This window comes from Silene latifolia, chromosome 8 (assembly GCF_048544455.1).
Source record: "Silene latifolia isolate original U9 population chromosome 8, ASM4854445v1, whole genome shotgun sequence".
In the NCBI taxonomy this organism is placed as follows: domain Eukaryota; kingdom Viridiplantae; phylum Streptophyta; class Magnoliopsida; order Caryophyllales; family Caryophyllaceae; genus Silene; species Silene latifolia.
This window is the reverse complement of record NC_133533.1, coordinates 81,501,969-81,524,855: the sequence shown is the minus strand read 5'-3', so window position 1 is coordinate 81,524,855 and position 22,887 is coordinate 81,501,969.

Genomic DNA, 22,887 nt, shown 5'->3' with positions numbered 1-22,887 from the left:
TCAATAGGGCCGACCCCACCGTTTCTCATGTTGCTAGGCGGAGGGCATTTAGCTTTTGCTTGTTGCATGTGTATGTCTTCCAAGGGCATGTTGATGAAGACTTGAGAGGTGATCCCCGTCTTCTGGGCCTTGTTGAGCAAATGGAGCTACGCAGGAGCCCAGCTTGCTTATGCTTAGGAGAGATGCTTTTGGGCTTGGATAATAGGAAATCCAACCGTGATCTACCGTATTTGGGAAGTCCCGTCATTCTGCAGGTAAAAGACATTTTTTTTTTTTCGTTTCGTTTTGTCTTTGTTTTTTTTGTAATACCTGCTTTTCGTAGGTTTGGCTTATGGAACGGCTCCGATTGATCGAGCCCCCAGTTCATGTGCTTTCCTATCATGCCCGCTCGATTGCGATGAGGACGAGGTTGTACATGGTGGACTTCACTCGGGTCTCTGATTACTGGAAGAACAAGCTGAAGAGCGACGATGGTCCCTTGATTAGGTGGGTTGTACCGTGGTGGCACCTCAAATCTGTCACCGGAGTGTCTTCTTTGGATCCTACTAGGTCCGTGCGCATTCCTGGATTGGAGTTTATGGTGTGCATCTTCCCGGAAAGGCTGATGAGGCAAGTTGGGCTGAAACAGACGATCCCGAAGCTTGATACCGTCCCATGATCGCTATGGCGCTTACTACGGAGAGCCGAAGAGAGTGGGCCATTAAATGGGCCCAAAGAAACATGTGGTTCTTGAATTTCTCTGCTAATGCCTTGTGGGTGTCGGATTCTTATCTGCGATGGAGAAAGGCTACTACTCCGGAAGAGCGCGAGAAATTGAGGAAGCGCGAGCCCGTTAACTACAAGGTACACGAGGTAGAGAAAGAGAAAGAGAAGCATTTGACAGAGGGAGAAGAAGAAGTCGGGTTTCAAGTTGTTCATCCTTCGAAGAAACCAAAGACTACTCCTGTCGCGGAAATGGTGATTGGCAAGAATGGAAAGTCTAGGCCTTGAGAAAGACCTTTGGTGATTAGGTCTTGAAGTGGCGCAAGAGCGTCCGGCTCAAGGTCGTGACAAGAAATATGACAAGAATGACAAGGGCAAGGGGAAGATGGAGGAATAGCCCAAGTCTTTATTTATTATTTGATTATTATTATTATTTATTGTTATAAAAAAAAGGTGGGGTTTTTAGAATCCTAGCCTATTCTATTTTTATTATGTAGCGTACTATTATTATTAGAAAATGGATGAAATAAAAAAATAAAAAGGTTAAGTGGTTATGAAACCGTTGTGGTTTTCTATTTATTATTCTTGTCGAATTCCAAATGCAATGCAAATGTCCTTCTATTTACATTTTAGATAAAACGGGTTGAATCCTGTGAAGGATTGCCTACGTATTCACTTAGAAAAATGAAATCAAACCCTTGCGCGTAGTTCGAGTAAATGTAAAAGAATAATTGTTCTAAGCAAGAGCTTGTAATGAACTTTAGAAAATAAGCATGAGCTTTTTGCTTACTCCGAAGGTGCAAATTTAGTTTATTTGATGATACGAGGATGACAAATTTGTCAAAATGTAAGAGCACAGTGACATTAGCTTATTTTAGCTTGGCCAGGGGCCATTTATTTAGTGCCACAAGAGCGACACGTGGGGTTACGCGAGGCGCGTTTTCGTTCCTATTCTAGGCATAGTATCGTTTTAGTTGGTCAAGGTTAGTTGGGTTCGAGAACTTATTCCCGTCTAGGTCTGTGATTCTAACCGCACCCCCAGGGAGTATGGATTTGACTAGAAATGGTCCGGCCCAATTAGGTTTGAATTTTCCCCGCGGGTCAATAGGTAGAAGAGCTCTAACCGATTTGAGCACTAAGTCTCCCTCTTTGATGTTTCTTGGCCTAACCCTTTTGTTGAAAGCTCGTTTGATACGTGCTTGATATGTTTGGACATTATGCAAGGCGCGTAGCCTACGTTCATCCAGGAGAATGAGTTCTTCATATCTATCCCTCTTCCAGTCGGCTTCCGGGATTTGACTTTCGAGTAAAATACGCAAGGATGGTATTTCTAGCTCGACTGGTTGTACAGCTTCCATGCTGTAGGTCAAATAGAAAGGAGTAGCCCCAGTGGGCGTCCTAACAGATGTACGATACCCCCACAAAGCAAAGGGTATCTTGCTTGCCAATCTCTATAGTTGTCAATCATTTTCTTGAGAATCGTGACAACATTCTTGTTTGCCGCCTCTACCGCACCGTTAGTCTGTGGTCTATAGGGCGAAGAGTGGTGATGCTTAATCTTGTATTTGGCTAGCAATTGCTCGGTCTCAGCTTGGAAATGTGATCCGTTATCGCTAATGATCTCATGTGGGCAACCATATCGACGATGATGTTGTTGTTTTGTATGAACTTTGCCACATTTTTAGTCAAAGACTAGTGTAGGAAGCCGCTTCTACCCATTTGGTGAAATAGTCAATTGCTACTAGGATGAAACAGTGACCTCCTGTTCCGGCCGGGGTTATCTTCCCGATTATGTCAATTCCCCATGCAAAAAATGGCCAAGGGGATGTCATTGTATAGAGCAATGAAGGAGGGACATGTTGTACATTCCCGAAGATTTGGCAATTGTGGCAATGTCTTACATATTTGATGCAATCGGATTCCATTGTGGTCCAATAATACCCCAGACGTGTGATTTTCTTCGCCATCATGGGCCCACTCATATGAGGACCGCATTCTCCATCGTGGACTTCTTCCATCACCTTTCGTGCCTGTGAATGATCAAGGCAACATAGGACTACACCAAGAGGTGTTCTTTTGTATAACTCTCCTTGCATGAGAACGTATTGGGAAGCTAGTAGGCGTATAGCACGTTGTCCCCTCTTGTCCATATCCGATGGATAGGTACCATTAAGCTTAAAATTCAGGATTGCTTGGAACTAGGGTTCCTGCGCGATTTCCTCTTCATCGGTGATTTGGTGGACATAAGCCGGCTCTGACCGTCGTTCGATACACAAAGGCATTTCCACCATATGATCTGGCATATTAATCAAAGATGCAAGTTTCGCAAGAGCGTCTGCAAATTGATTTTCTTCCCGAGGTAGGTGTAGGTAGGTTACGTGATCAAAGAATTCGGCAACTTGGTCTATTCTGGCCTGATAAGGTGCGAGGCTTTCGCTTCGAATTTTCCAAGATCCTGTAACTTGGTTGATGATCAGTGATGAATCCCCATGTACTCGGAGGTTTTTAATGCCTAAGCTCACTGCTGCTTGTAGTCCAATGAGACAAGCTTCGTATTCTGCAGCGTTGTTTGTCACCTCGAAGTCGAGTTTGACAGCAATTGGTGTATGCTCGCCTTCAGGAGAAATGAGCAACACTCCTATTCCAAATCTTCTTAAGTTTGATGCTCCATCAAAGTAAAGGTCCCGGGATTCTACATCAGTTTGGAGTATATCCTCGTCTGGAAATGACCAAGTGTCTATCGTTTGTGCGTCATTGATGGGATTTTCTGCGAAAAATTCGGCGACGGCGCGACCTTTAATAACTTTCAGTGGCACGTATTTGAGGTTGAATTCTGAGAGCATCAGGGTCCATCTTGCTAGGCGTCCGTTGAGGACGGGTTTCTCGAAGAGGTATTTGACTGGATCCATTTTGGAGTATATTTTGACGGAATAGCTAAGCATGTAATGGCGTAGCTTCTTCGTTGCCCACACAAGAGCGAGGCATGTCTTTTCGAGTTGTGAGTATTTGCACTCGTACTCCAAGAACTTCTTACTAAGGTAGTAGATAGCCCTTTCTTCACTTCCTACAGCTTGAGCCAGCATGGCACCCATGACTGTTTCGGTTACTGTGAGATATAAACCAAGAGGTTGATCTCGTTTTGGTGGCATGAGCACTGGTGGTTTAGCCAATATCTCCTTGATTCGATCAACGCCTTTTGACAATCATCATCCCACATGGTGTGGTCTGTTTTCTTGAGTTTCTTGAAGATAGGCTCACAAATCATTGTAAGTTTCGATATGAATCGACTTATATACTGCACTTTTCCCAGGAATCCTCTGACTTCTTTTTCTATTTGAGGTTGTGGCATTTCGATCAGAGCTTTGATTTTGGAAGGATCTATTTCTATACCTCTTTGACTAACGACGTATCCCAGGAGTTTGCCAGATGTTACCCCGAATGTGCATTTCTGAGGATTGAGCCTCATGTTGTACTTTCGTAGCCTTGCGAAGAACTTGCGAAGGTTCGCAATATGCCCCTCTCTTTCCTTGGACTTGACAATCATGTCGTCTACGTATACCTCAACTTCTTTGTGCATCATGTTATGTAGGAGTGTAGTTGCGGTGCGTTGATATGTAGCTCCGGCGTTTGATCAATCCAAACGGCATGACCGTATAACAATAGGTTCCCCATTGGGTGACAAAGGCGGTCTTATGCATATCTTCCATGGCCATTTTGATTTGATTATAACCCGCATACCCATCCATGAAGGATAGTAACGCGTGGTCAGCAGTATTGTCCACCAATATGTCGATGTGAGGTAGAGGGAAGTCATCTTTTGGACTTGCTTTGTTTAAGTCCCTAAAGTCGACACAAACACGGATTCTCCCATCCTTTTTGGGTACGAGCACTATGTTGGCTACCCAGTCAGAATACTCGGAAACTTTGATGAACCCGGCTTTGAATTGTTTGTCAACTTCTTCTTTAATCTTGAGAGCCCATTCTGTTCTCATTCGTCGAAGCTTCTGTTTCACAGGTTTGAAACCTGGCTTGATCGGAATTCTATGTTCAGCGATATCCCTGTCGATACCTGGCATGTCTTTGTAGGACCAAGTGAAAACGTCTTTGAATTCATTTAGGAGGTCTATGAAATCGGCCCTTTCGGTAGAGCTCAAGGTAGTCCTTATCCTAAGTTCTTGGGGTTCTAGTTCGGTTCCTACATTGATGGGTTCGGTGTCTTCTATTACTGGTCCCCCTTCCCCTTCCTGCAGTATTTCTTTGGCTACATAGGGAGGTATTTCGATCGAGTCTGGGTCTTGGTCATCCTCAGTATCATCGTAAATGAATGCACTCAAGATAACACAAAGAGTAAGCAGAACCTGATTTATTCATATTAAAATTTGAGTAAAGTTGAAACAAAGAAGCCAACTGATCCATGGTCAGTGGCGGCAAAGGGACAGTGGTTGGGGCATTTCCCGAACTACTGTGACTACTTGAGGCTAAGCTAGGAGAAACAAAGGGAGTGGGGATGACGACAGGAGGAGACTCTCTAATGACTTCTCTAGACTCCGACTCTGACTCCGACTCCGACTCGAACTCATCGTCTTCTGGTTCTCCTTTGAACATCTCTCCTTCTCCAGTGGTGAGCTTGAAGAGTCTTCCTTGATTGTTGGTCCACTTGATTGATTTTCTCATCCTTTCTGCTTTGTCTTTGCGTTGGTTTCTGTGATTAACGCTGTGGGGTTGAAGCGATGGTCTTGAAGTATCATGGTAATGATCTCATCCTGCGCGGCCCTAACAAATCGATCTTCTCCAAACAATAGGCTAACAGCTTGTTCGTCTAAACAAGGTGCTTGACGGGTTTTGACGGTAGGAACCGTTTCTGGAGGGATAAAGTAGCAATCGTGAAAGATCTCGATCCCGGCTAGCTTTCTCTCGAGATAATGCCAAGGCTCGGGAAATCCGTGAAAGAGTTCTAGACTTCCTTCTTGAACAAAGTACCCATGTAAAGTAGGGAGATAGGGTCTCATTTGGACTCCTACATGCTTGCGGTTTTGGACTTGGGCAAGCATTTCGAGAACTTCTTCTTTAGTGGGTTTGTACCCTAGTCCAAGTGGTATTCTCTTCGAGTTGCCTTCCTTGTATGGTGCGAAGGTATTTCTTCGGGTAGGGTTTAAAGGCATTCCAGGGAAGTATCCCTGGGTTTTGAGCATGTGGTTGACCACCAAGTTAGAGTAGGGATCATAGTATAAGGGTGCCAACTCACTTTCTATGACACTTACACTTTGGAAGCCCCCAAGTTCGTATACGGGATCTGCAAGGACTTGATTGTTCGACTGTTTCCGATTATTGCCTTGATGGGTGACGAAGTGATCGTCACTACTTTGCCATTTAGTGGGATTTTGATCTTTTGATGAAGGGTGGATGTTACCGCTTTGGAAGCGTGAAGCCACGGCCTTCCCAGAAGTATGTTGAATGAAGCTTCAATGTCCACTATTTGGAAGTTAACCTTTCGTTCAATTGGCCCTGTGGCTATGGTTAGGTTAACAAGTCCTACCACCTTTCGTTGTGTACCGTCATATGCACGCACACCTTGATTGGTAGGGGTCCAATCCGACTCTTTCATGCCTAACTTGTATGCCGTTTTGAGGGGTATGACGTTGACCGCGGAGCCATCATCTACCAAGGTCATTGGCACATTCTTCTTTAGACAAATGACAGTGATGTAAAGAGCTAAATTGTGACTGGCGCCAAAAGGTGGTAAATCTTCGTCTGAGAAAGTAATAGGATTACTTAGCTTTGGTGATTCTTGGAAGACCAAGTTGACTACATCTTCGGGTGTCAAGTTATGTGCTATATTTAATTTGGCCAAAGCTTGCAATAAAGCTTGGCGATGTGGGAATGAGCTTGCTACTAATTGCCAGACTGAAAGATCAGCCTTCGTCTTCTGTAATTGCTTGAGCAAATGGTCAGTGGAGTCCTCTTCGTTATCATTTGGTATAACAATGTTGGTGGGACCATTTTGAGCAATGCTTTGATATGGACGACCCGAGCGAGTTAGGTGGTATACATCTTGGTCTTCACCATTTTGGACTATTTCTTTGACTAGGGAGTTTTCAATGAGATACTCGTCCTCATCATCGTCGGCCCAAACTCCATTGATTGCAGTTAGCTCTCTCATTCTCATGATTTCATCTTCTAGTCGTATGATTTGGTCAACTAGTTTATCAACCACGGTGACTACTTCTTGCATAGTAGCATTTTGAGAGAAGATTAGTGGCACATGTTCTTTGGGTGTTGCGTTGGGATCGCATAAAGTTGTCACCATATTTTCTAGTTCCCAAACTTGCCCATCTACACTCCTTGCCCATATGATGAAGTCGGAAATGGTAGGGGAGATAGTAGAGTAGAACCTTTCACTCTCGATTGCGTAGACTTCGTTTTCGATTGGAGAAATAAGGTGTGAGCAATCTAAGGTAGATTCATCACTTGTGATCACTAGAACTCCAAGAGGATTCTGAGTGTTGTTGGGTTTACCTCCTGGTGGTATTGGCAATCGACCATCTTCAATCATGTCTTGAAGCACGTTTTTCAACTTGTAGCACTTTTATGTGTCATGCTCCTTGCCCCTATGGTATTCACAGTACGAGTTCTCGTCCCAGAATTTGGATTTCCTTTCGGGTTCGGGAGTAGGCCTAATGGGTTGGAGTTTACCTTGCTTCATTAACCTTTTTAGAGCGTTGGAGTAAGTGTCCCCAAGATTTGTGAATTTCCTTGGTGGGGTACTTTTCTTGGATGGCTCGAGAAGGTTAACTTCATCGGTCTTGCTAGTAGAGCCGTATGAACGACTTGTTGAACCTTGATATCCTCGACCTACCGTTTTGGACAAGAGTCCTTTACGGATGTCATCTTCGATCCTTGTCCCTAGTACGGTCAAGTCCTTAAAAGTTTTGATGTTTTGGTACCTCAAATGATTGGCATATATGGGTTTGAGATTGTCTACAAACTTCTCCACAAGGGTAGCCTCATCCGGGCGTTCAACCAGTTGGGTGCTAGTCTTCCTCCACCTACTTAGGAAGTCGGTGAATCCTTCTTTGTCATTTTGGGTAAGAACCTCTAGAGTACGCATGTTTACTTGGATCTCAGCATTATCTGCATATTGTTTAGAGAACTCGATTGCGGCATCTTCCCAAGTAGCGACCTTCTTGTGATCTAACGAGTACAACCATTGCTTCGGGATGGTGTCAAGAGATGAAGGAAATATCCTTAAGAACATCTCAGGTTTGATGCCTTTGATAGACATATAATCTTTGAAGGCACGGATGTGGTTCAAAGGGATCTCGTGTCCTTTGAATTTAGGGATATCCGTCATATTGAAGTTAGTTGGCAATTTGGAATTGACGGCCTCATACTTGCGATTGTTCTCCCTATAAATGTCATCCCCCTTAAGGTACATCAATTGCTCCTCTAAGTATTGGAGTCTTTTCTCAGCCACAGTCATCCCCATGAGAGGATTTTCATCCTTGGATTCATTATCAGAGTCACCTATTACTTCACTTTCATGAGGGGGCAACCTTCCCTCTACGGCATAGATACGGCCCTCGACGAGCTCAAGGCGGTCATAGACTTGATCTTGGGTAACTTGCATTTGGGCTAGCGCGGCTAGGATTCGATCATTACCATCTTGAAGTTGGTGGAGGTTTGTTTCGCTGGATCCGGGCATCTTGAAAACTGGATAAGAGATCGGCGACGAATCAAAACACGATCGACCATTCCAACACACTTGCTAAAAGAAGAAATGTTTTGACTTGTGAAGTGGGTGTGTGCCACTTGTGTTGAGTGAGTTTTGAAGAAAGACAAGGTTTTTTTTGAAAATGTGTGTCCTAGTTAACTATAGTGTAGTTGTAAGAGTGGACTCGAAGTGAGGTTTTGAAATGGGCTTGTGGCCCGAATTTTGACACGACAAACGGACAGAGTTTTGACCGGATTTTGCGCTAATTGAAGGCCTATTTCGAATATTTTGGTTAATAAAAAGGATTTTGATTTTTGAAAAATCATCATGGTTTTGTTTAGAAATGGTGATCACGTAAGGTACAAACATTTATACAAGCATTATAACGGGATGCTGAGTGCATTTGAAAGGGTTTTGGTTTAAAGGGTGGGTTGCCATACCAAACCATCAAACCCGAAGTTTGTGGAGAGGCTCGTACCAAACAAGAGTAAGGCCGATTCCTAGTCCATTTCCTCAAGTAGTGAAGGCCCTTGATTCAAACAAGAGTAAGCATCATGGTATGGATGACGTCAATCGCTATCCATCCTTAGGCCCAAATAAGAATTAGGACCGTTTAGACGGGACGATTGGTCGAATGGGTTGGGTTGGGCCTAGGAAGGCCGAATAAAACGGTCTAGGAAGACCGAGTTATAAAAACTGACAATTGTCTTGTACAAACTATTCCCTAACCTTGTTCAAGTTTCACCCTTGCTACACGTAAGTGTATTATCCCCAACGGAGTCGCCAAACTGTGGACAGCGGGGGCCCACGGGGGCGCTTGGGAGGAAAGAGGAACAAGCGTTTGCATTTTTGTATGGAGTCGCCACCAATTTTTATGGGAAATTGGAACCGTTCGAATACCTCGTGCCATGTCTAGACACAAAGTAAAGACATGAACACTAAGCAATCGTTACCCTTAGCATTCTATGTCTAGAATGACTCTCGTGGATGCCAATGAACACGGGTGTTCACGGAGATCTGGAGTAAGGGGTGAGGGTACGTATTAGGAAGCTCTTTTGATCGAACACCTAATCCCGCCCGCCTCGATAGCGGCCTCTACTAATGATTAGGGAAAATCGTCTATACTCGATATATTGTCGATTATATGCATGCAATGCAACATCCAACGTTTTAATCCTAACATGTGAAGAATTTAGACTAAGTTGGTGAACAATTAATTTAGCAAACAATTAGGTCGAATTAGGGATTTAATGCTTAATTACATGTGAAAACATTCAAGCAATAAAAGAAACACAATAATTATAAATTACAAAAATGAAAATTACAATAATTACAATGGACTAGGCGATTTATGTCGAAAATACCTTTAAAACGGAAAATTTGAGAAAAAGAATAAAAGAAAGAATTACGAACCGATCAGCAGGTGATAATACGAATAATAGTTAGTTAAATGTAAGTTAATTAAACTAAGTCAAGGCAGAAAACGGAGTCAGGGACATAATTCAACCCGGAACAGGCGCAGCAGAGATGCGTCTTTTGGAATAGGCGCAGCAGACACTGCGTCTGTTCCTGACCTGAATTCTGGTTGTGAAGCCGGAATTGCGTGTTGTTAATACTCATTGGTGAATTTAACGATGGACTAATTTATTTACTCGGATGGAAGTGATTAGTAGGTTATTTACATGTGATTGATGGTCATGAAAGCAATAAACATGGATGAAATTAATTAGGATTAATTATATACAAGATTATTAAGGTTAATAATTACAAATTAATAAACTAAACAAATTAATTAGGTTAAACAAGTTATTAATGGCGAACTAATGATGGTGACGATAAATAACAGATGAAAAATATATCAATGACGAATTCCAGAGACTCAATATGGATGAATCGAACCTCTAAAACCCGAATTTGATTTTAATGACGAAAACCCGCAAATATGAATTATAAGGGATTTAAGTCGGGATTTAATAATGAATTAAATACTAATGATGATTAATGATATACATGTGAGATGATTATGTTAATATACCAAAGAATTAAAGAAAACAAACGAAAACGAATAAAGAGGACGAATTACAGAGGACGAAGGAAGAAGAAAGGAAGCGAGGAATGCGGCCTCACGAAGAGGCGCAAAGAGAACTGCGCTCCTTCAAGAGGCGCAGCGATTGCTGCGTCCTTTCTCGCGGTTTGTCTTAAAATCCGTAAAAGAGGTTTTAAAGCACGGTTTTAGAAATCGGTTTTAATAAGTATTTTCGACATAAACCTTACATTAATGATGATACAAAAGTAAAGAACAATAATAAAAGAGAGATTATACACCCTCAGACTTACATGTTTGACGAAACGAGAAGGACTAAGTTATCGATTAGCGATGCTCGACTCGAACTATGATGCAAATATGAAAGTGCCCTCGTAAGAGGAAAAAGACTAAAATTAATTAAGTTGATTAATGTGGAGTTGGTCAAATTGGTCGGTCATGCAAACGAGGCTGGTACTCAGAAGGATCCGAGCTTACGTGGTCGAATGTTCAAGCACGTAGACGCCAAAAAGTAAGAACAAAAGTCTAGAATGCAAAGGGAGAAGAGAAGGGTGGACACTCGCGTGAGAAATATGAGGAGCGAAGACTCCTATTTATACTAATCACGTGGAGGAATTAGGGTTTCGGAGACTCTTTGGAAGTGAATCTCGGAAAGATATGAAAAAGATACGAGAAATACGCAGAAAAGGGCCTGAGAAGAAGCGCAGCAGCCACTGCGTCTCTTGGAAGAGGCTGTAGGGTAATATCCGTATAAGACCCTTTAAATTTAAGGATTATAACGTAAATTTAACATGTGAAATATGGTCATAAACGAAATATAATGAAAAATGATTAAGCACAAGAATTAACCTTTGGTCCTAGTGCAATTCGGCAATGAGAGATCAAAGTAGACCTCCTCCTAATTGTTGCACCCAAGATCGTCTAAGAATATGCCCTTGTGCTAGAAATGCGTTCTCTAATTGCCTTGCAATATTGAGAGAACTTGATGTGAGTTTTTCGAGATGTGAGATCTATGTTTTAGAGAGAAAAATGATCTCCAAAACCCTAATTTTGTTGTCAAAATGAATTGGGTTTCAAAAGGAGAGAAGGCTCTCCTTTTGTTGCCTCGGTCCGCGGATCACTAGAGGAGGGAGTGGGCTTTCCACTTTCTCCTCATTTAACTCGTGATCCGACTCGTCTCGCTAAAACGTATATGATGCGGTTTTTATTATAAATCGTCATCGGTTATCGGCTATTAAAATATCAACTAATAACACGGGTTAGTTGAAGTATTAATACATGTCCGACAAAGACGATATTGTATAATTAATTTATTCAATATACATTAATCGAATATAAATCGTTTACATTCAATTTACGAATTAACTCGCTTAATTCCTTAGCCCATTTTATTTAATCCGTATTAAATAAAATATCTCAACATCACGTTTGACTAATTACTAGTCAATAACTCGGACTAACTGGTTAGTCAAAATTGGCATCAACATGACTGTATTTTCATACTGTCACATCTCTCAAACGTATCCTATAGGTGTGACTTTTAGGGACCAGTTGATCACCGCCATCTGTATGACAATAACGTCAAACTTATCTAGCAAGCCAACCGTTATTGATAAACGTGGATCAACTGATTATAATACAAAAGTATACCCTTTGATCCTTTTAGAGATTTATAAGTCCTTGCACTAACTGTAAAGGACACCAGCCCCAACAGAGGCGCAGCACCTGCTGCGTCTGTTCCCAAGTGGTTTCCTCCTGCGGAAGAAAGATTTCCGTGTTTAAGTTATGGTAGGACGGAATAATTCGGTTTTCCTTAATATCTTACGTGAATATTTACGGGGAATTGTTTACCAAAAGATAAAGATTGTGAAATATGGAATAGAAATATCCGGAACATTCCAGAACATTCTGACTCGGGATTTAACGGTTATCAAAAAATGGAGACGGTTTTAGGCCCGGACTCCAAATGTACTCTAATTACTGTCAAAACGACCGTATCGGGACGTAGATGACAACTAAGAGGTAGATATTAATATTTGAGCAATCACTTGACGATAATCTTACGAATTGTCACAAATCGTTCCGCGTAGCAAACATGCGGCCCAATCATCACCGGGTGGTTTGCGAGAGGTGCAGAAATGAGGTATCTACACAGGGGAATGATCGAAAACAGGTACAGCAGCGGGCAATGGTCGATCGACCACCTTACCCAGTCGATCGACCAGAGTGAACAGGAACAGAAGCTCCTGGTGTCGCGGCTCAGTCGATCGACCATAGGAGGCGATCGATCGACCGAAAACTCTTTGTAAGTTTCTGATTTCTTCGAATTAGCTCAATAAATTGAGCTAATATGGTCTATGAACCTGCAAAAACACATAATAACGCGCCCAAAATTGCGCAAAACCCAAAGTAACAGTCTATAGCCTAATTAAATCCTAAGCAAACCAATTAAAATGCGAAGTCTCGCGCACACGAAAAACGATGAATAGTCTAAAAGCAATAAAATAGTCTTTAAAGGGTTTAAGAAACGCATAGATCAACGGAAACTGCGGAAAATCTCCGACCAAGGCTTCTCTCTACATGAAGTAGCTTCCGCAGTGCTCATCTCAGAAGCTGGACTCCACTCTACTCCGACTGGGATACTCAATGGATCATCTCTAGCATCTTCCCAAGCATGACCATCATCTTCTAGCTCCTCACACTCAAGATCCGACTCTGAAATTTTGACTGGCTCCTTCTTCTTGGGCTCCTCCTCTGGCTCCTCGTCAGTTGCATAGCTAAGACATCCCAAACCGCATCTCTGAACAATGGGCTCCTTCTCAGCTGGAGAGATCAGCGGTACTTTCTTCCCCAAACTGGTTCCTGCAACAGCCAAAACAGAAGATTTGTCCTCCAATTTGCTCCCATTCTGGGGCGGAGGTGTCATAACAGGAATAGGCACAGGCAATGAAGGAGGAGTGTCAGTAATTACAACATAAGACTTACGAGTAGAAATCGCATTACAAGTCACAGGACACATAGCATCTTTCTTCCTATAAGTCTGGGCAAAACTAATGGACTGCTTCCCCACCTTAAAGGTTAGTGTCCCTGAACCAACATCAATAATCGCACCAAAGAGTGTGCGAAAGGGTCTACCCAAAATGATAGGGATATGGGAATCCTCGGGTATGTCTAACACAATAAAGTCAACTGGGAAGAAGAATTTTCCTATTTGCACAGGAATATCCTCTAGGACTCCTACGGGCTGGCCCGCAGAACGATCAGCCATTTGCATTGTCATATTAGTGACCGCAAATCTAGTCAATCCTAATCTCCTAGCAAGACTCAAAGGCATGACACTAATACTAGCTCCTAAATCACATAATGCCTTCTCAATTGAGAAGGCACCAATATTACAAGGGACTGAAAAGCTACCCGGGTCAGCTAACTTGTGTGGAGCAGTGTGAGTCAAATAAGAGCTAGATTCTTCATTTAAATTAACAGACTCAACCCTATCAAGTTTCCGCTTCTTATTTAAAAGCTGCTTCATGAATTTCATATAAGCGGGAACTTGATTTACCAACTCAAGAAAAGGTACTTTCACATTAAGACTATGAATGACATTTTTAAATTTTTCAAAATATACCTCATCCTCCGTTGGTACCAGCCTCTCTAGATAAGGGGCTTGCAAAAGTAACTTAGCCCTCTCCTCTAGGTCTCTCATACCGGCATCGGTGGACTTAGGCTGAAAATCCACTACTTTATCCTTGTTATATCTCGAAACTTCTTCAGACCGTCTCAGAAATGAACCATAAATCATAATCGGGTCATACTTTGAAACCGGGACTGACCCATCAGCATTTGGGTCTTGCCTCAATAGTTTCGGAGTCGTCGTATCCCGAAACAAGAAATCCCTCAAGTTGTCTGGCATTGGAGGACGAAATGGCTCATCATCAGCTGCGTTTTCAGTCGATCGACCAGTGAGGTCGGTCGATCGACTGGCTTCCTCAGGACCAGAAACTGCACTGTTGCGCGGACTGGTCGATCGACTGGGTGATGTGGTCGATCAACCGTGATTACTGTTGATCGTCTTTTTCTCGCCCTTTTTCTTCTTCCCTTTTTCAGCAGCTTTCTCAAGTCCATCAAGAGTACACCCGCTCCTCAGCGTCATTGCATGTACGGTCTCAATACGCTGATTCAGAGAGTGAAATTGACTCGGTATCTCAGCTGCATTCTTATCTAATGTAGCAAATTGAGATTTCAGCTCCGTGATTGAGACCTCATTCGCCGCATTACTTTTCTGTACCTCTACCATAAGCAGCTGCACTAGACTCGTCAACTCTGCAACTTCATTATTCGACTCTTGCTGTGATGGAGTGGATGGTGGTGGGGCTACATAAGGAGGCACATATGGTTGATGCGGTCAAGTAGGAGCGTAATTATACGTATTGTCATACTTAAATCGATGAAAAGCGAACATCTTCTCCATAGGGCTTCTGCATGCATCAGCTATGTGTCCCGCTCCGCCGCATCTCCCACAAAACGGCACCTGCTGCTCCTGAGAATGGAGCATGGGTGGACCCTTCTGAAGTACTGTGGATAGGATCTGTAGGACCTAACAAAACAACACTAGAGAAGATGGTAAGAACTGCCTCAAGGTACTCAGTCTTCCCTTGAGGCGAAACACAGACTAAAATAAAAAACAACTAAAACTAGCGTTGCCTCCCCGGCAACGGCGCCAAAATTTGATGTCTGTCGTTGTGTGCACCAAAAATAATATTTATAAAACCAAACTACAACTAGCAATTGGTAGTAAGGGTCGATCCGCAGGGAGGTAGGGAGATAATAGTTGCTTTCAATTTCATCTAACGAGAATGATGAGGGGGTTTTGATATGAATTAAGTCTAAAATAACTAAATAAACAAATAAAAGTAATAAGGGATGTAACGATAATAAAAGAAATGCTAAGACGGTCGGTTTACTATAGCTGCGATGGCACATAATCCTAGGTAAGTCCGAAATACAGTCGTGTAGGATGGGTAAAACAAGTCCTCTCGGTCCAAGTTAACTAGTAGCTCTTTTCGACCTATGCTACTAGTCCCTAAGTCTCACTAATGCTAGCTCTCGCCCTGAAAAGTGATTCCTAAAGCCTAAATTACATTATCTCTCGATCTCAGCAATTTAGTCGTTCTAATTCATTGATTATTTCCCTCCCCTATCTCTCGATCTTAATGGGTTGGTCAATACTAAGCATCTAACAAGTCTCCTCTCGGACTCGTTGTCAAATATTGCACTTAATAAATTAAAAACGGTGCTAATCATACACGCGTCAGTCGATCGACCACTACAAGCAGTCGATCGACCAACTGGCACAGTCGGTCGACCAGAGTAGCCAATCGATCAACCAATGCCCTAATTCAGGTCGCCTAATTCTATGCCATCTACGCTATAGGTCCCCTACATCTTAGCACGAAGGGTTTAGCTACACGTATTAATGAAGATAACAACAACTAATTCGATAAATGCGATGAACGAATGCATAATTGAAATTGAACGATTAAAAGCAATAATAAACTAAAGGTTTCGGGATTATTCCAACAATTCTAACTACTGCAAGAATAACTAAAACAAACTGGAATTATGAAGAAGGAATACCGTAACAAGGCAGGAACAAGAGAATCCGAAAGCGAAATAACGAATTTTATTGAGAGTAAAAATTAAAGTAATTGAATGTAAACCGTATGCTAAATTCTAAACTAATGTCTCTGTTCGGAGATGCCTCCTAATCTGATAACAGTCGAGTTATATAGGAATAACACAACTTCTTATTTTCTAAAACCTAATTGCGTTGGGCTTCTAACTTCTCGTTTAGTTTGCGTCAGATTCGAAGCTTGGTCGATCGACCACTAATTCCAGTCGATCGACCAAGGTACCTGGCACGGTAGCTTCTGGAATTCGTGTTCTGGTCGATCGACCATGTAGGTAAGTCGATCGACCAAGGGTGATGTACAGTAATGCATTCTGACGAATTCTACAGCACGCAACGATCTTAAAAGAGCTGCCATTTCTTCGTTACTTGGTCAAATCAGGCGTTCTATACGGCGTTGGAAAGCTAAGAGGATAATATTTCACCTCCAATTGGAATCACTCGATTATCAACTCTACAACTCGAGATATTGCCATCTGAAGCAGGCTGCAATATCGTGAAGTGCTTCTTTGCTTGTTTAAGCTTTGCAACTTGTACGCAACCATGCTTTTGCTATCTTTTAGGCCTTGAAAAGCACACCAAGTTCATCTCTCGAGTCACTAATTCATGTCAAATCCTATGCCAAGCACTCGGGGACGGATTCGGCTTGATTTCCGCTGAATTCTTCACATTCCTGCAATATTATACAAAAACACGAAAGTAGACGGAAATAGGGAAAATAGTAGCATAAACTACATATTTGAGCTCTGAAATGCGTGTAAAATAGGGTGTAAAACATCATATTTAGGACACGCATCAGGGACACTGACTTAGGTGTCTCAGCAATTTTAACACCAATGTAGGGTCTATAGACAGGTTTATGTTTAGGTGTGGCAGGTTTAGACTTTCCCATTTTCTCCACTCTGAGTGCCAAGTTTACAACATCATCATATTACCAAAGTGGTTGCATTCATACCTTAGTAGCAATATTCTTATCAAGCCCTTCTAAGAACCTAGCAATCTTTTGCTCAGGCTTCTCATTTATCTCACACTGTAAGGTTAGTTATTTAAACTCCCTCAAATAGGTCTCAAGGGGTCTCTCATCCTGTCTAAGCTTAGACAACTTAATGAACAGGTCCTGGGTATAATCTTTGGTAACAAACTTATCCAACAATTTCTTTTTAAGTTTGGACTAAGATTTAATAGATTCCCTCCCTTCCCTTAATCTCTGATGTTTAAGGTTATCATACCAGTGATGCATATCCTTTTAATTTCAACACAGCAACTTTACAAGCCTTGGCATCATTGTAATTTTAGAACTCAAATATTTTTTCAACATCCCTAATCCATTCTAGTAAGTCATCAGGATTAAGACTACCATAAAAATCAGGAATTTCTATCTTTAGATGCTTGTCTGCTTGTTCAAAAGAGCCTTCTCTTGTGTTCGATGCTCTCCTCTCGATTTTGACTCATATCTATGAGGTGGTTGTCCTCTCCCCGCTTCCATAAAGAAACCTCTCCTCTACCTCTTCCTCCTGGAAGGTGGTCGTCTCCTTGGGTCATGGTTTGAAAACCTCTCCATCACTACATGAACAGCATTGAGCAGTGTGTCTACATTTCCTGCAAGAGTTTCTATTCTGGTCTCAGTACCAGCAAGTCTCTCTTCACTCATGGTTGTTTTTTGTGTTTTTGTTGTAGGTAGGGATAATGAACTCACAACTTCTCTCAACCCAAGACTAACACAAAGGTGGAATTGTGTTAAACCTGAGCTCTGATTACCAAAATGCAGTGTAAACCCTATGGATAGGCAACACTGCAGCCTGGCTTGCAGGACACTTTAAAAATACCAAATGACCTTGGAAAATTCTGAATTTTTGTGACAAATAAGTTTTAATACTGATCTAATATTGTGCCAAATTTCATGAATTTAGAAGGACTCTAATTATTTTTAAATTCAACTGAAATAGCCTGAAATCCTGAGATTGCAGACAACGCACTCAACTGAGTTTAGGACTTGTTTTGTGTAATGAAAAGATATAGTCAAGACCTTAAATTCCCACAGATGATTCACATGAAACTCAAGACATTAACTTAACAAATTTCAGACTCAAATCCACAGTGAACACAGGATTAAAGCTTGAACTTTGCTCAACACAATTAAACTGAACCACAGATAGACACAGGTTCAACTTAATGATGCCAAACTGACTTTGATCAATTAACCACGGAGATCACAGGTTAATTACCAGGCCAGGATTCCAAACTACAGTTTAAACACAAGTTTGAAAGAAATGAGAGAAGTCTCAAGGCTAATTTTCATTCAAAAAGATCTGTTTTCTTCAGTTGAGACACAAGTCCTTATATAGGCCTTGTCCTTGAGTTATATCTCGAAACCTAACAGTCCAAGGGCCAAGATTTAATTTGGGATGAGTACAAACTACCTTAATTATATTACAAGCTGGAAATAAAATTACTAGGTGAAAAATAAACAACAATGGGTAAAAACAGACTGAATAAAGCATGGGAAGCTGTCCTTGTCAGTTATCTCTAATGCACAGGTTACTGTTGCATTGGCTGCTAGAAAAGTCAAGGCCTTTTGTATCCTTCCCACGGCAGGCGTTTGAGGAGAAAAGGAGCAGTGGTCTTTCCAAGACAGTCCCACAATTGCCTCACCAAAAATGGAAAGTTTGCTTTATACTTTATCAACTTTTCTCAGCAACATGTGACTGATTCCTTGCTTGTTTTCTGTGCTGTCTTTCCCTTGCATTTCCTTGGCTGATCTTGGATGTTTGAGACTCTGGATGGACTTAGTTGAGGCCTACTCCAGCTGGCCATATAGGCAACTGAAAGCTGGACCTGGTGAACCTCTTGACTGGTTGAGTTGGGAGTGGTTCAGGGGGTGTTGTCGGGACTTGGTCTGTATTCTGGTCAGGGTTGTGAGCCCCTGATCCGGCTCCTGCTGCAACCGCGACCCAAACCAACATCACTGCCAAAAACCTGACTGCACCATACCAAGCACATCTTAAACAGAAAAAAAAAGGCCCAACCTTTACCTCACTCCTACAAAAGAAAATGACAGACCCAACGGACACTCCAAAACCAAGGGCAACGCAGTTGATCTAGCTGTCACCAAGAAAACCAACAAACGACACCCAAGATACCAAACGATACCCCCCAGGACCACCGGCTTACATGCAACAAGATCAACCAAGAGAAACGCACACGCAGACACTAAAAACCAGGAAATGGAACCAATAGGGTGGGGAAGGGGTGAGGGGAAGGGGAACACCAAATCGGCCTAAATCCACGACCACATACACCACATCGACGCATACCAGATGAGCTATACTCATCGACAAGGACGGACGAGATTAAACAAAGGTAGAGCGCCTTACCAGGGGTGGGGGGAAGGGGCGAGGGGAAGAGGAAACACCCCTGGGTTGCATGCAAGGCTTTCGATGACATGACGGAGAATCGGAGGAATGGAAAGACCGTAGATCAAACTAGGCGACAATTGTCACATCCATCCAGAGAGACGACCAAGAACCATGGACCGTCAAAAGGGAAAAATAGTGAGATCAAACCAAAGGAAAAGAAATAAGAGAAGAGATGTGACAAATCCCAAACTAACCAATTCATCTCAAAACTTTCATCGACATAAATATTAAGAAACCATCTCAACCAAGAGCTTAATAAGCTAATTGTTGGAGTCCGAAGATCGGTTTTATACTCTAACATGCACCTCACACGAATGTCCTTTGGGCTTGAAGTGTGAATACAGCTGCAAGTTCCCTATTCCACTTTAGAATTGAGGGGCGGTGAGATTCAACTCGGACCACTGGCTCTGATACTATATTAAGAAACCATCTCAGCCAAAAATTGAAGCTGATGATTGGAGTTTCAAGATCGATTTTATACTCTAACAATAAATACGTTGTAGTCAGTTAACCCGACTCGTATCCGAAACGAATCAAATGTGTAACAGCATAAAATGGAGGATATAGATAATGTGGATTATACTTAATAAAAGAAGAATAGAAAAAGGGTAGGTAATGGTGTAAACAAAATGAGCTGGAGTGACGGTGGTCCAAAGTCGCTCGAAACATTGGTTACAGGGAGTTACAGCTCACCTTGTTGTTGCTTCTCCTTGAAGCGCCTGGGATTCTCTTACTTATTTTTAAGGGTCATTTTTGTCATTTCATCTCTAATCCATTTGTTTATGCAATACTTTACTTTCATTTCCCAATATCCAACCACTACTTAAGAAGAGATTATTGTAAATTTACTCCAACTTTCTAAGACTTCTTACTCTTAATTGATTATGACTTGAGTTTCGTACAACGGTCTCTCACACTCTCATTGGTGATATCCTTGTAAATTTCAATGTGTGGTCCATTATTATTTTTTACTTAATTTTTGTGTTATCCCTATTTATAGTTATTGTGTTTAAATTTCCTCGTACAAAGACAATAAGCTTGTACAAAACTTGTAGCAGTATAAGGTCTTGTATTCTGGTTCTTTTCTACTTGAATCAATCGAATGAAATCAAGAAGTAAGTTAATTTGTGAAGAAAAGCAATTGAGTGATCAATCAATCGAATAAAACTGGATTAAATCGAATCGAACTCAATAGAATCGAGGTGGAGGAAATTAGGCAAAATTAGCCAAAAAAGAATACGTGGTCTAACTTAAAGTATAGGTAGTTCTATTTAACTGGAAAGGAAAAAAATACTTTTTTCAATTCTAAATGGCTCACACTTTAAGTAGGAATATTACATGGCTTAATGGGTTTTTGTAAATTTATGAAATGAAATAATTTTATTTACTTAAAATTATCAATTTTAAAGGGTTCATTAATTTGCATTTTAAGCAACAAATAACCAATTAAGTCATTATAGGCGAATTTCCATTTCCATTTTATTTTCCGATATAGTGTTGTCAAAAGAACAAATATTGGAGAAGTAAATACCGATGAAGTATAGTATACATCCCCCTGTTTTTTCAACAACATTTTCAAAATTTTGAAACTGCAATCTATCTAATTGTAAACTTGCCAAAATATGTTGCCACTACTAAAAAAAACTTACACAAGTATTTAACTATACGCATAAAAAACTTACACAAGTAGTTAGTTCAAGACATATATTTTTAGTCCAATGAATACTTACATAGGTATTAAGAGATCTATTGCATGTTGTTTTCCAATTTCGGCTGAATGAAACTAAACTAAACTAAATTGAATGAAGCTGAACTAGTAAATTAAATTAAACGGAATGAAACTGAGCTAAACTAAAGCTAAAATTAAGGGAGAAAGAACCGATCTTCCTAACCAAAAAAAAAAGTTTTTTTACAAATTTATTAGCGTGTATATGAGAGATTTTAAAGTGACACCCAAGCAGACTTTCTCTGGAATAAGAATCCTTCTCAGCGCTCCCCAAATTTGATTGGTTGGCATAAAGTTTGTTTACCGAAATCAGTTGGTGGACTGGGGATAAAATCTTCTGAAGCAGCTAATAAAGCTTTTCAAATGAAACTTTTATGGAAAATTCTTATGGATAAGGAAAACATATGGGTCAAAGTGATTACTAAAAAATATCTGAGAAACTGTTCACTCTTTGATCATAAGTCTAATTCAGCCTCTTCGTGGCAGTGGCGTAAACTTATGAGTCTTCGGGCTCTATTAGAAAATGGTTAAGATGGCGGGTGGGGAATGACAGCAATATTAAATTCTGGACTGATAATTGGGTTTTTTCACACCATTACCAGCAATTTTGGTGATGATAGTACCCGTGATCTTAATCTTTTGGTTAAAGATTTCATAACCTCTGATAAACAATGGAATGGTTGTAAATTATCCAATTTAGTAAACAACGATATTGTTAATCAGATTACTAACATTCCACTGCCACATAATGATATTCCGGATACCCTCCTTTGGGGGTTGTCCGTGGATGGAAATTTTTCTACCAAAACAGCAACATGGTTAGCGCAAGGTTTGTTCGATCAAAATCTTAAAAAATGTGAATTTTACTGGATTTGGAAATTAAATATTCCTCCAAAGTTAAAATTTTTCCTTTAGAAAGCATGTGTTGATGGCCTCCCAACGAAAGATAGGCTTCTTAAAATCATATTAATGTCCCACCTAATTGTGTTTTGTGTAACCATCATATTGAAAACAAAGATCATTTCTTCTACGAATGCCCCTTGATTGGTTCGGTTATCCAATATATGAATATTTTTACCTTTAACAATTTTTTGTCAAATTATGATAATATTACAAGTCAAAGTTTTCTTATGAAACTCAATTATCTCAAAGGCTTAATTCCAAATGATGATTTCATTAAAATAATTTTGATTTGGTGGAATGCATGGTTTTATAGAAATGACATTATCTTCAACAATGTTCATATTAATATCAGCAAAATTATTATTTTATGTAATAACGACATTAAGATCTGGAATGAGACTAAACATAAAGATCTCGACAATCCCGAAAAAGACAAGTCAACTAGAATCAATTCTGGTAAGGAAGAAATCTGGTGGAAAAAACCCAGAAACGGTTTCCTAAAGCTAAATTTTGACGGTTCAAGAATATAAGGCAATGAAGCTGCTTTAGGATATTGTATAAGAGACCATAATGGTAAAATCGTCTTGTTAGGAGCAAAAAAAATGCGTATCTAATAGTATTCTTGTTGCGGAAGCTCTCGCTTTAAAAGAAGGGATTTTAGCCGCTAAACACTTAGGAATCTCAAAGTTAATTGTGGAG